General features: G+C 38.1%; 1 pseudogene; it reads right to left on the reverse strand.

The window, feature by feature from the left end:
• Window positions 1-560: 560 nt before the first annotated feature.
• Window positions 561-5,374, reverse strand: LOC107182925 (annotated as a pseudogene).
• Between the last annotated feature and the right edge of the window lie 7,804 nt (window positions 5,375-13,178).

Here is a 13,178-nt window from a genome sequence, read left to right on the forward strand (position 1 = left end):
TAGAGTTTGCTCATTTTTTATATAAGTGTATATTATGAAAATATGTGAGTGTGTGTATTCTACAGTGAAATTATTGAAAAGAATTTGATAATGAACTAGCTAAAATGTAGGTTTCCAGAGCTTTGAGCTCTAAGATCATCTTGGTTAGTCCAGCCTCCTGTTTGATCAGTAGGAAGCTGATACTGTGGGAGATTATGTAACTTGACCAAGTTCTCATAGTGACTAGCAATAAAGCTGGACCCCAGTCCAGTACTCCCTATTAAAACAGTCTAAAAGCCTTTCAGAATAATTCTGTTTGTCTAATGATAAGACTTTGCCTAGTTTTTAATGTAATTTAAATTTTATAATTTTTTATTCTTTCTTTAACATTTTAAATTATTTAATAGAGGTATTTGTTGTACGTGTGGTTTTAGTTTAACATAAACACAAAATTTCTCTATGGAAACACTTATCCTGAGTTGGAAATGAAATCTGAAATGAAGAAATTTTAATTCACAAAAATAACTCTCTTCAAAATATAAGCAATGATTGATTCTGAATTTGAGAAGTTTCTCTGAAGTTCAGGGCTCAGTCCCAGGACAGGAATGAGGGAAAACTCCTTGTAGATCAAAAGCTCTGTTGAAGTCATAGGATTGTTTCTCAAACAGCCCCGGAAGGAGGTCTGGGTGCTCAGACAGTTTTGCTTTACATCAGCAGGATAGCCGCTGACATAAGTGGGATTGTTGGTGTCCACCGAGGTGGATTGGATGTGTGGACTTTCAGCATGAATGGTGTTCCCATCCACAACCAGCACCATGCGGTGCTGGCTTTTGTTAGCTTGCAGTGTGTGCCATTTTCCATCACAGAGAGTATTGGTAACTTCGGGCTCATATGTGGCTGTTATCCTACCAGCACCATTGTTAACATGAAACAAGAGCTAGCCATTCACAATCTCTAATCCAATGGCATCCACTTTGGTGCTGCTGATCCCCAGGAGGACACTATTCTCTGAGGAGGTACAAAACTCAGGTGTGATGTTCACATCTGACCAAACTTTGTAGCCTTTTTTGACAAGAGCTGCATATCCAGTTCCTTCAAAGAAAGTTCCTACTTGGGCCCCTGCATAGCACTGGGCTACTGCAAATGCAGACACTGGGCTGCCCTTGTCCAGCTGCTTGCTGTTCACTGTCACCTCCCCAATGCAAGCAGGGTTGCTGTGGGTGACATTTCTAATGTTCCTGGGCCTGTAATTGGAGGGAAGTCCTCTAGGTACAACTTTTCCATCCATGGTCACGATATGGGATTCCTGGCCATCAACTGTCATGAAGGCCTTTCTTTTAAAGAACTCGGTCTTGACTGTGTGCCACTTGCCATCACTGAGCAGTGCAGGGTGAGAGACCTTTGTCCCTCCTTTCCCAAGGTCAAACATGAAGTGGAGGTGGCCCCCGTGTAGCTGGAGCATGGCGTAATCCACTTATTCTTTCAAGACCTAGGAAAATATAATTAAAAAGCACCAATTATCTTACCTAAAAGGACCTTATGTAGTATAAAGTCTACTCAATTGTGAACTCCTAGGGGGAAAGAAACATATGTCTTTTTTTTTTTAAATTTTCAGCACTTGGCTTAGGACCTAGTTGAATTTTAGTTGAATGGGTGAATAGATGAAGTCCAAATGAGTCATAACAATATTCAATATTGGAATTAAAAAATACCTTAAAATTATTAGTGCAATACCTTAACTTTAAATATGAGGAAACTCAAAACAAGCATATAACTTGTCATACAAACTAAAAATATATTTCATTTATATATTTTCATTGCAAAAAAGCTTTCTCTTTTCAGTCTATATTTAGATTTAACAGTAATTTTGCATTGCACAACTTCAGGGGGCACTATTTGTCTTATATTTTATGTGACTGGTGCTATTATAGCTGTGCACAGTGGTTCAGTACCTGAGATAGATATGATTGCCTCTATTTTATAGATAAGGAAACAGTTATCTAAGATCAGACAAATTATATGTAGCAGAACCAGTATTGGACCCCTCTTTTCTTATAATTCTTTTTTTCTTATACTGCTTCAATCTGAGATATGGCATTTCCCATAACACATTCTAGACAACATTTAAAGCAGAGACCCAAACACACACACACTGTTTATAGCTCTGTTCCTGAAACTGCCTATCCTGGTTTTCAGCTCTTTTCCCACTTTCCCATTTCTAGCTTTGCTTTTTACATATGGCTCACACTATCTTTCTAACCTCAACCCTTGGCTTGCCTTCATTGTAGGTTTTCACTCTACTTTTGGCTGTTTTTACAATTTAACCCATTCCCTGTCACCTCCTACTTTAGTTTCTTCCATCCCAGCAAATACCTTCACTTTAATGGTTTGCTGCTAAACATACCATTTTTCTTTCTAATTTAAGAGTTAACAGGATTTCTACTATATATTCTCCAACTTTTTCTGACTTTCCTCTTCAAGTCCTCCCTGAGAATTACCTTGCCACCTAGTACAATTTCATTCTCTGCACGCTGTCTCTGGGTGATTCATCTCTGCCCGTCACACGGGGTGCACACCAGCACCTACACACACAGGTGAATCTGCTCCAGTGATATATTTTAATTACAGATTTAGTCAGAAGTAATTAAGCCTTTCTGCAATGGGGATGGGCATCGACTTTTAAAAATTCATGCCGTTTCAGATATCCCACGTGTGGTTTGTGCCACTCTAGTTTGCAGAGTCAGAAGGAGCCCCTAGTGTAGTTAGATTAATTAATAGAAAATAAACTTAATGGAGCCAGAAAAGTGCAAAAAATTGTGCTTTCCCCCCTATATCTCATGCAGATGGAATGGCCATCCTGGGATTACGGCAGGGGATGGCAATTGCATTTTAATTACAGGGCTGATGGTTTCGGTGCTGCACCAGATGGAAGGGCCTTTTTAGAGAGAGGCCCACTCACTGCCTTTGTCAATTTTTCCTCTGAAGCTGGTTAACAAAACTCGACAGGAGACAGAAGTGATGAGGCTACTTTCAGATCCCAGGGATTTTATTCCCTCTTCTGTTGCTTTACTTGGAGTTCAGTCAGAGTCAAGGAGAGATGCTCCTTCACACAGGTTCCCAAACGAAGGGGAAAGGATGAGACCGGAGGAAAGATTTGTCTTCCTCCTCCTCTCAGATCCTTGTGGTTTCTTTAGTGGCTAAAATCACTTTCACTTCCATTATGTCACTTAACCATTCTGACAATTCAGTAACAAAACTATTATCATCCTTATTTCAGTGAAAGGCAAATTGAGATTAGGACATTTAAGCTTTTACAGATGTAGCAGTGTTACTGAATTACTAGTAGTGAGGCAATGTTAAAGTAAAAGCATTATTTGTTCTGTAGCTATCCAAAAATATAGAGTTATGGACCAAGAAACCCTCCAACACTTCATCTCATTTGATGGAAAAGGAAACACGGAAACGAATATTCAAGTGGTGTAGTGGAGGACAGTGTGGGATAGATAAAAGAGCATGGTCATTGGGGCTACTTCTGGTAGAGTTTGACTTCTGTATTTATGTCTTTAGAATTTGGGGGAAATCCACTCTCCGAGCTTCTTCTTTTTGTCTGTAAAATCAGTTGAACTGAGTGGAACTGAGACCCTGCCAGCCTTGAGTCCTCTGCTACCCAGAGCCCAGATTTCAGTGCTAGCTTATTTTTGGAGAACTCCATTTTTAAAAATTATACTTGAGATGGTAGATGGGAGGGTGAATGCTGAACTGGAGTTAATGGAGGCCAAACTCTTGAGGAATTTTTAGAATGTTATCACAAATGAAAATAGCCAAAACATTGGGAAGCCACTACTTACCCAGAAATGGCAATAATTCAGAGATATTAACCTGAGATTGATATGAAAATTTCATTCTCAGGCACAATATGCTACTCTACCAAATGCCTTGCTAAGCCCAGGAATATAGTTCTAAAGCAAAGAGGTTAGCAATTGGGAATCTCATGCCTTTCTTGCATTCATCTAACCATTTGATTTAGTGGTGCTGGCCCCTCAAAATCTCCTCCTTTGACTTTTTCTCCTTCAAAGGAGAATCATTTGTTACCTTCTCACTATAATTAGATGGTTTGAGGGGGATAAACATCAGACCTTCACAGCTGTTGGGGCCTTGATTTATAGGAAAATTATTTGTTCTAATTATGCAGAATGATTCATAGCATATGCAAATGTGTGATTTATTACCAGACCACCTCTTTTGTATGTAGCCTCAGTTCTCTTTAGTTTTTAGTTAAGTGCTTCCTAGGAATCATAATATTATCTAGTTGAGGCTACTGGGTTCCTTTTGTCCTTCTCCTGACAGCCTAGAAGAATAAAAGTATGCTTTCATTTGAAAAAATGTCATCAAGCAATCCCTGTGCACAAGGTACTGGGAATATAGAAATGATAGTCACATTTGCTGATATAGAGGACATGGGGAAAGGACAGATCCTACAGCACTTTAACGTTCCTTATTTCATTTAGCCTCATGGCAGACTCGTAAAACAGGTAAGGCAGCTTTTATTATGAAAATTTTACAGATGAGGAGACAGGCTCAAAGAGGAAAAGTGATCTATCCAAAGTCACTTAGCATAGAAATTATAAGGACCCACTGGGAATATCATAATTCCTGGCAGCCAGAATCAGCCTGCATGCACTTACATATATATGCACATGCACACGTGTGTGGGTGTGTGTGCGCAGGGGTGGGATTGGGTGTCAGTCAGGGTTGGAGATTATTTCCCTATGTGAAAGGATAGAGAAGTTATGATATTTTTCCTTTTTCTCAAAATGGCTCCCTCACTTATCTACCTGATGCAGAGCTGGACGCTCCACTTTATTAGTTTAATTTAGGGCATGGAAGGCTGGTATTAAAATGCCAGTGTTCTTTGCAAGAAATGCACATCTTGCTCTGTTACTTGTTATTCATTCATTCGTTTGCTCTTTCATTCAGCAAGCTTTATTAGCAGACTTTCCAGTGCTAGGCACTAAGGAAGCAGTGGAGGTGGCCATTGTTGAAGATGTGATACAAGCATCAGTTTGACATGGTCTCTCTCATCATGAGGCCCACTGGCTGTCTTCAAAATTCCATTCCCTGACATGTTTAATGCCCTATATTCAAGTTACTGAGAATTCCACATAGGAAAGTGATTTCTTTTTGTATTCCTGGGTTAGGTATCAGCTGGTGGTGTGTGCCTGTATTATCTTACTAGAGATTGAGTTCTTTGAAATCAGAGACCTGTATTCCATCTCTATGTCTTCAGTGCTTGATGCATAGTAAGTTCTCAGCAAATGTTTGATCTGGGAACAAAAGAATGCATTAATGCACCGTTAAAGCTACCTTTGCACATTTCTCTTAAAGCTTCCTCCATTCTGGCCCTGACTTAGTTCCTCTTTGTTCTCCAAAGTCAAAGAACACATACTCAGATTTAGAATCTCTTCTTTAATCCCCAAATATCAGTCTTCCTGTATTATTGTAATCCTGGCCAAAATCTCTACCCCGTGACTTCCTTAGAGCTAAAGGAATGTGAAAAAGAAGAAGTATATTAATGTGAACATAGTGTAACCTTGGACAAGTCATATAGCTTCCATGAGACTTGGTTTTTTTCTCTGTAAAATAGTAACAATCTCCCCCTGGCCACATGGCTCAGTTGGTTGGAGCATTGTCCTGTGCATCAAAGGGTTGTGGGTTCAGTCCTCTGTCAGGATATGTATGTGAGGCAACCAATTGATGTTTCTCTCTTACACATTAATATTTCCCTCCATATCTCTCTAAAAACCAATTAAACAATGTATCAGATGAGGATTTAAAAAAATAACCTTCTCAGCTTTTCAGAGTTCCCTTGTTTCTCTGTTATATACTTATGGTATTATATCCTCTGATTTAATTTGTCTTTATCTTCTACTACACAGTGAATTTTTGGACATTCTCATATTAATCTTTATATTTACTTATATTCACCCAATATTATTTATTGAGCACACATTATGTATTAGACACTATGCTAGATGTTGGGAGTTCAGCAATGAGTAAGACCAATACAACCTCTGCACTTGGGAATTTATAGTATGTAGCTTAGAGTAGGACCTATTAAGTATTTATTGGGTGAATTAATAAAAAATAAATGAATCAATAAATGAATGAAACTGTTACCAGTGGGTAGAGGTCCATGTCCTCACCGTTCGCTGGTAGGAGTGGACTTCTTACGATATCGCAAGAAAAGGAATTTTCTGAGACTAGTATGGGAAGATGAGGTAATGTAGAAAGTTTTATTTCTGTGGAATTAAATTCCTGAGTTTCCAACACCCCATTTTCCTTTTTTGGACCAAGGAGGAAGTGCATCTGTGGCTTTAGTAGGGCTTGGATCAAAGCCAGTGTCCAGAATTTTCAGTCCATATTAGAGCAGTGTCCAGTCCAACGTCAGGCTAGCTTAGTTTGTATTCCCTGTTGCAGTCCATTAGTCCATTGTGTGTGGGGTCTGCATGGTTGTGGGCCAAATGAGCTAATGCAAGAGAGAGAATTCCTGATGTGGGGTTAAGTATTCCCAAATTTTCGTGAGCTTGCAATGGCCCTGCCTACTCTAGCCAATCCATGGTTCCCTAGGCTTGAATGACAGGCACTCTCCCCGTTATCACCCCAACTCACAGTTCATGTGCCCATCTTCCTCTTTGTCCCATCCCCCAGTCCCTTCCCCTAGCAATCTGCAGGGAATGGGCCAGGGATTCCCTGGAGAGTGTGAAGTTGCAGCTTGCTAGTGAAGCTTTTCAAATATTATACCTATCATGTCTGGCCTCCCTTTTGCTCCTTTCCTATTTTTAATAACTAGCTAATCTCTACACTATCAAAACTACTTGGTAACTGTAGAGTGCTTTTTGGATGTTACTTATTCACATTGTAAGGATACTCAATTGCAATGAGGATATGATTCGATGTCCATTATAATCTCCCAGAGTCTTCTGTGCCAATAATCCTTAAATTGATATGTGGCTCTCCCCTTGCTTGTGGTTCATTTATTGTCTGGGAAATAGGTTAGACCAAAGCCCTCTCCTAGTTTAATTACTCCCTATCTCCTTTTCTGATTACTGTCTTTCTTTACTGATAGCTTTTGACTTGTGGATGAGAGAAAGTTTCAGAAAGTGGCAGATAAGGAGAACGAACATCCTTTTTAAAAAATCTTAAAAGAAAATGAGTTTCTCTGAAGATAAAGTAAACTTCATGGGTACCTAGCTCCTGGGTCCCCAAAATTTATCTGAAAGAAAGTGAAAGTGCTTTATATTTTTCAATTTATGATAAAAGTAGGTTGGTCATATAATGTACCTTCTAAATATTTTAGTGAAGGTGTTCTATTGACAATTATACCAAGATAATATGCATAAAGTGGTGCTGTCCCTGGGAAACCAGGATACATATGTTCTCTGTAGCAATAGGGAAATAGATTAGTGTCAAACATGGGCCAAGGATTTGACCCATTGGCCAACCTGGGGTCAATCCTGACTCTGGAACTTAGAATAACCTTGGGCAAGTTACTTGAATTCTCTACATCTGTTTCTTCTTCTATAAGATGAAGCTACTCAACCTAACTCCAGTGTATCTGGCATTAATTGAAATGATACATGTAAAGCTTCCTAACACAATCCACACATAATAAATGCTTAAAGAATATTAGTTTCCTTTTTTAAAATTCCCCCAATAGCAACTCTGCCATTAACTCAATATGTGATATTGAACAACTTTCCCCATTTTCTTATCAGTCAAATGGCAAGATTGAAATAAATTATCTCTCTATAGTCCAGTCATTTTACTGGATTTCTCAGAATAGTTCCATTACAAATAACATTATTGCCATAAAACTCCAAATTGTATTGGGAATCTTGATATCTACAGAATATGTTCCAGGTATTCTTGACATGAAAAACATTCCCAAAATCTTCCAGCAGACCATCTATCACATCTTTAAGTTCAGAAATTGTAATTGTTACATTATGAGGTCTATCCAGCTCTCATTTTATGTTCCTCTCTCAGAACCAATAAAACCAAAGCTGATAATTCTTGAATTTCTAACCCTGTAACATCACAAAAATTAAGATACTCAAAAGTGGCATGAAATAGCTTTAATCCTTTTAATCCAATTCATAAGATATTTATTGAATGAAGATCTTGTTGTGGCTGATCTAGTCCCCTCTGAGGATTCTCTTCTGCATATTAAATAATCCAGAGTCTTTAAACTGGTCCTTCTTAGGATGTGTTGACAATTACTTATTTACTAATGGTTTCTCTTTCTAGAATTTGGCCAACTGGCCTCCATTTCATTTAAAATGTATTCAACCTTTTACCCACTCACTCTCTGGCCAATCTGTCACCAAATCTTACTGATTCTATCTCCTTAACATCTATTCAGACTGTCCCTCTTCCCTATTATTTCTACTCCACAGTTATGTTTCATTCAAATAAACAGTAATTAACAGTTATTACATGCTACATACTAGAGAGCGAATATACAAAATTGAAAAAGACAGGCTCTGCCTTCAAGGAGAACTGGAAATAGCCTTAGCATTCATCTAGTCCAGTTAGCTAGACCAAGAAGCTGAGACTCAGAAAAGAAAACTGAATAGTACAAAAATCACACAGCTAATAAGTTTCAGAGCTAGATCTAGGACCCAGATTTTTTGACACCCCCATTCACAATAATTTCCTCACTACTATGGTAAACTTAAAAATAACCAGCCCTTTCAATGAATCACCATCACCCTCATTAATATTTCATAGTACTTTAGAGTTAGATGACATTTGTCATCTAACTTAATCCTTGTAATATCTCTGCAAGAATTTATTATTATTAATCATAGTGACCTTGAATCTCAGAGAGAGCGATTAGGTAACTTGTCTTGGTATAAGTTCTGAAACTTATGCTCCAAATTCATGAATTTTCCTCAGGCCACATTTTCTTTCACATAGTAGGTGTCATATTATGATTGGCATGTGTGGGGAGTAGAAATGTTTAACCTATGGATCCTATTTTTGAAGTGTGCAATGTAGATAGCTCATAGACTGTAACTGACAGTCATGGTAGGTGTTGAGTTAAGGGCTTCCTGGAATTCTTGTATCCTCTAAAGATGGCTGTTTATGACTATCTACTTTTAAAAACTGCAACAATAAAATCTCTAAGTTACTCATTTTTAAACCAACAAATGAAATTTTTACCAAAATTAAATTGAGGTTTAAGAAGAAATTGAAAGATAAAATTATCCAGAGTTAATATTGGATTATACAATATATTTAGCACAGGTGTACAGTGAGTGAAGCCATTGTGTTTCAGTCAGGAATGACTTGTTCAAGGCCTTACAATAGGAAATTGGCAGGTAAAAGGTGAAAAATAAATTCTAGAAATTATTTAGGATGCAATAACTGATTGTGATGACTTAATATTATAAGCCAAGACTCTGGAGTAGTGGTAAAAAATTAAGAGTAAAATGTGATTCATTCAACAGAAGCTCTTAAAAGCCTCATGAACCTCTCTCAATGGGTGAACAGAGAGCCTTCCAGCTGCTCAAGCATATAGTGACCAGTTGTCCAAAGTCCCAATCAAGTGCAGACTTAAAGGTAAAAAAGAAGACTTAGTGAGCTCTGTTGAAATTCTCTTTTTTGTCTGACGTTGAGACAGTTCCTCTCCAAGATAAAAAGGAGAACCTTTAGCCTGAGTTTCACCAGGCGCTCAGCACTTTCTGGTTCTCCATTGAGTTGAGATCCAATTAAAGACTGTTAAGATGAGGGTATGAACAGAAAGGATGGTCTTGCCATTTAAGAGAAAAGCTGGACTTCAGTATTTATATCTTTACTTTGAGTGATGTGTGTTGAAAGCATGATTTGAGTGTCAACCAGCAGGGTCCAGTAAGGAATGTAGTTTTTTCTCTAAGCACAATTGGAATCTAGACGTTATGTCATTCACAATGCCTTGCAAATTAGGCAAAAGTAGTGTAAGAAGGCCAGCGTGAAAATCCTGTCAGCATTCTATGAGAGAAGAAAGTGACTAGAAGAGAAGCCATGAAGATGGTAAGAAGCTGTTCGATTTGAGATACATATTTGGGGTTGACTTTAAGGGAGTCTAGAGGGGGTGCTAGAATTAATATTATAGCAATTATGATCAGACAGAAATTAGCAATTACTACAGGGACGGTAGGTTTATAGTTGGTATCATTTTTTTTTTCATTTACTCAACAATCGTCTTTGAACAAACATCCTGTGCCAATCCCCAGAGTGGGCACAGAAGGTGTAATAGTGAATCAGACCCCATCTCTGTCCCTGAGAACCTCCTAGTCTATAAAGGGAAGACAGTTGTATCAGTAAGTCAGTGTACTAAGTTGTCACAGTTGCTTTAACTAAAGTTGGGAATAATGATTCCTACCTGGGTTGGTAGGTGGGATGGACTACATTGCTTTCATTAAAAAAGATAGATGTGCTTGAGCTAAATTTTCAAAGTGTGATTGCCTTGATTTTTGCTAGTTGAGGATAGCATGGTTGGCAGAATTCTAGGATGCTCCCCATGACACTCCCCACCCTCCCTTGATACACACCTCCTGGAAAATCTCTCACCTTGAATATGGATGGAATCTGTGAATAGGATGAGAAAGCATTTTCCATAATTATTTTAGGTTATATGGCAAAATTGGATTTGTAAATGTCATAAAGTTCCCAAATCAGTTGACCTTAACATAGGAAGATTATCTAGGTGGATCGTGAGGAGGATTTGAAATGATGTTATTAACCTGAAGAAGGAGGATGCTGTGTGGCAAGAAATGTGCATGGACTCTAAAGGAGCGGTGCCCAGGTGCAAGCAGTAAAGAAATAAGAACCTCAGTTCTACAACCACAAGGAACTGAATTCTGCCAACAAGGATGAGTTTGGAAGCAGATTTCTCCCTCTCCCCCAAAGCATCTGGTCCAGGTTGAGTTCAGGCTTGTGACACTGAGCAGAGAAGCCAGCCATGCCAGGCCACGCTTTAGACCCGCAGCACTGTGAACTAATAAATGAAAGCTGTTTTAAACTGCTAAGTTTGTGGTAATTTGTTACCCAGCAGTGGAAAACCAATATAAATGGCTTTGTAGCTGAGCCTGCCCTAGTGAGACTAGGAGGTTTGTTTTTTTATACAGCAGACTTGTAATTGGGCAGATTGACTGAATGGTTCATCCTTTCCTTGCAGGTTATTCCTCTTATATACAGCCCCTCATCTTTCCCCTCAAAAGGATTGAGCCAAATACAGGGTAGGGCAAAAGTAGGCTTCCAGTTGTTTGTATGGAAAATAATACAATAATTAGTAAATAATAATACAAGAATAAATTGTTTTGTGTACTGACAACTGTAAACTTACTTTTGTCCCACCCCGTATTCCACTTTATTGCAGCAGCCAAATTAAAATATTCCTTTGACATTTTTTTTGAGTTACACATTAATTTGAATATTTTGTTCACTTTGCCTCTTATTGCTTAAGGAAGGAGTGCAAAAAACCCAAGATGAACATTTTGATTGAGAGACGCTGCTGAAGTAATGAATAATGAGGAAGACACTTTCTATAAGAATTTAAAGGGTGCAAATACTAAACAGAGAGGGACTGGCCCTCTGGGAATGAGTAGGTGAAGACAGATAAATCCAGAAATTGAAAAAGTGTGTTGTGAAGTTGTGCAGCTGAAACCTGTATAATTTTGTTAACTAGATTATTTTCAGATCTCTTCTGAGATAAAGGAGGCATGGCCCAATTTTATTAGTGTATACAGTCTTAACTGTTTCTCATTTAAATACCTCATTAAATAATTACTCGATCTAAAATTATCTAATTTTATCCCATGTATTAATTCTGCTACTCCTCCATATCAAAAACCCTTTCCCAATTATAAATATTTTCCATTAAAAATGCCCTCATGTAACACAGTATTTTAGAGAATGAGCTTTGGAGTCAGGAAGGATTAGGTTTGAATTCTGCCTTAGCCAGTTATTAGATATTTAACTTTAGGCATCTTACTTCCTTGATATAAGCCTTGGTTTTGAAATGGAGATGATACACACCATTCAGTTTATAATAACTATTAATTTAAATTATGTATGTATCACATATAATATAACTTACCTATTGAAGGAACTTGATAAATTCAATATAATAAATTTTATATTTTATAAATATTATTTTTATTTTAACAACCCTTATTGTACATATTGATCAGTCTTACATATCATCAGATTAAATACCCTACTTCAATCTTAAATAGTATTCCTATCTCTTAACTGTAACCATGTACTCAAAATTACCTTAAATTTACGTAATTTTAAATCCTCACTGGTATTATTTTTAGCTTATATGTCCCAACCAAATCTCCAATAGCATGCATGTCAATTGTCCTGCTTCAGTCTTAAATATATCCTATTTTAAATCCCCATTTCATTTTATTTTTATTTTTTAAAAAATATATTTTATTGATTTTTTACAGAGCGGAAGGGAGAGGGATAGAGAGTTAGAAACATCAGTGAGAGAGGAACATTGATCAGCTGCCTCCTGCACACCTCCTACTGGGGATGTGCCCGTAACCAAGGTACATGCCCTTGGCCGGAATTGAACCTGGGACCTTTCAGTCCGCAGGCCAACGCTCTACCCACCGAGCCAAACTCCCCATTTCATTTTAAATAACCTCCACCCTAAATACCTGTAATAAAGGACATTTGCTATTTTAGTTTGCATTCTTCCCTCCCTTCTGGTAATTTTTCTTACGTTTTAGGAAATTGTTCCTCCGTCATGCCTGTGGTTAAAATGTGGTTTTCAGTTGTTATTTTTCACCCCTGCAATCACGGAGACTGTCATTTGACTCTGGCCTCATTCATGGTCCCTTGTCCACACTGATAAGTTCAGGGGTGGGCAAGTGAGTGCCACATGCTGGAGAAACTAATAAGACTCATTCTTGGACTTTTCCTTCTGAAGCTAGGGAGGACAAGTCTCTCTTTCTCATGAAAGTATAAGCCAAAAAGGAAGGAACCCTGGAGAATCTGACAGCTGCATGTCCTTTGTCATGAAGAAGACTGAGAGAGTAGGGCCAACAAGGTTCCGTTTGTCTCTCTGCCCTCTAGGGCTCCTTTTCCCTCCTGGAGAAGGCACCAGGGTCATCAGTTTCCTGCCAAGGAGCTGTGAGTTCCTG

This window comes from Myotis davidii, unplaced genomic scaffold, assembly GCF_000327345.1.
Source record: "Myotis davidii unplaced genomic scaffold, ASM32734v1 scaffold539, whole genome shotgun sequence".
Classification (NCBI taxonomy): Eukaryota; Metazoa; Chordata; class Mammalia; order Chiroptera; family Vespertilionidae; genus Myotis; species Myotis davidii.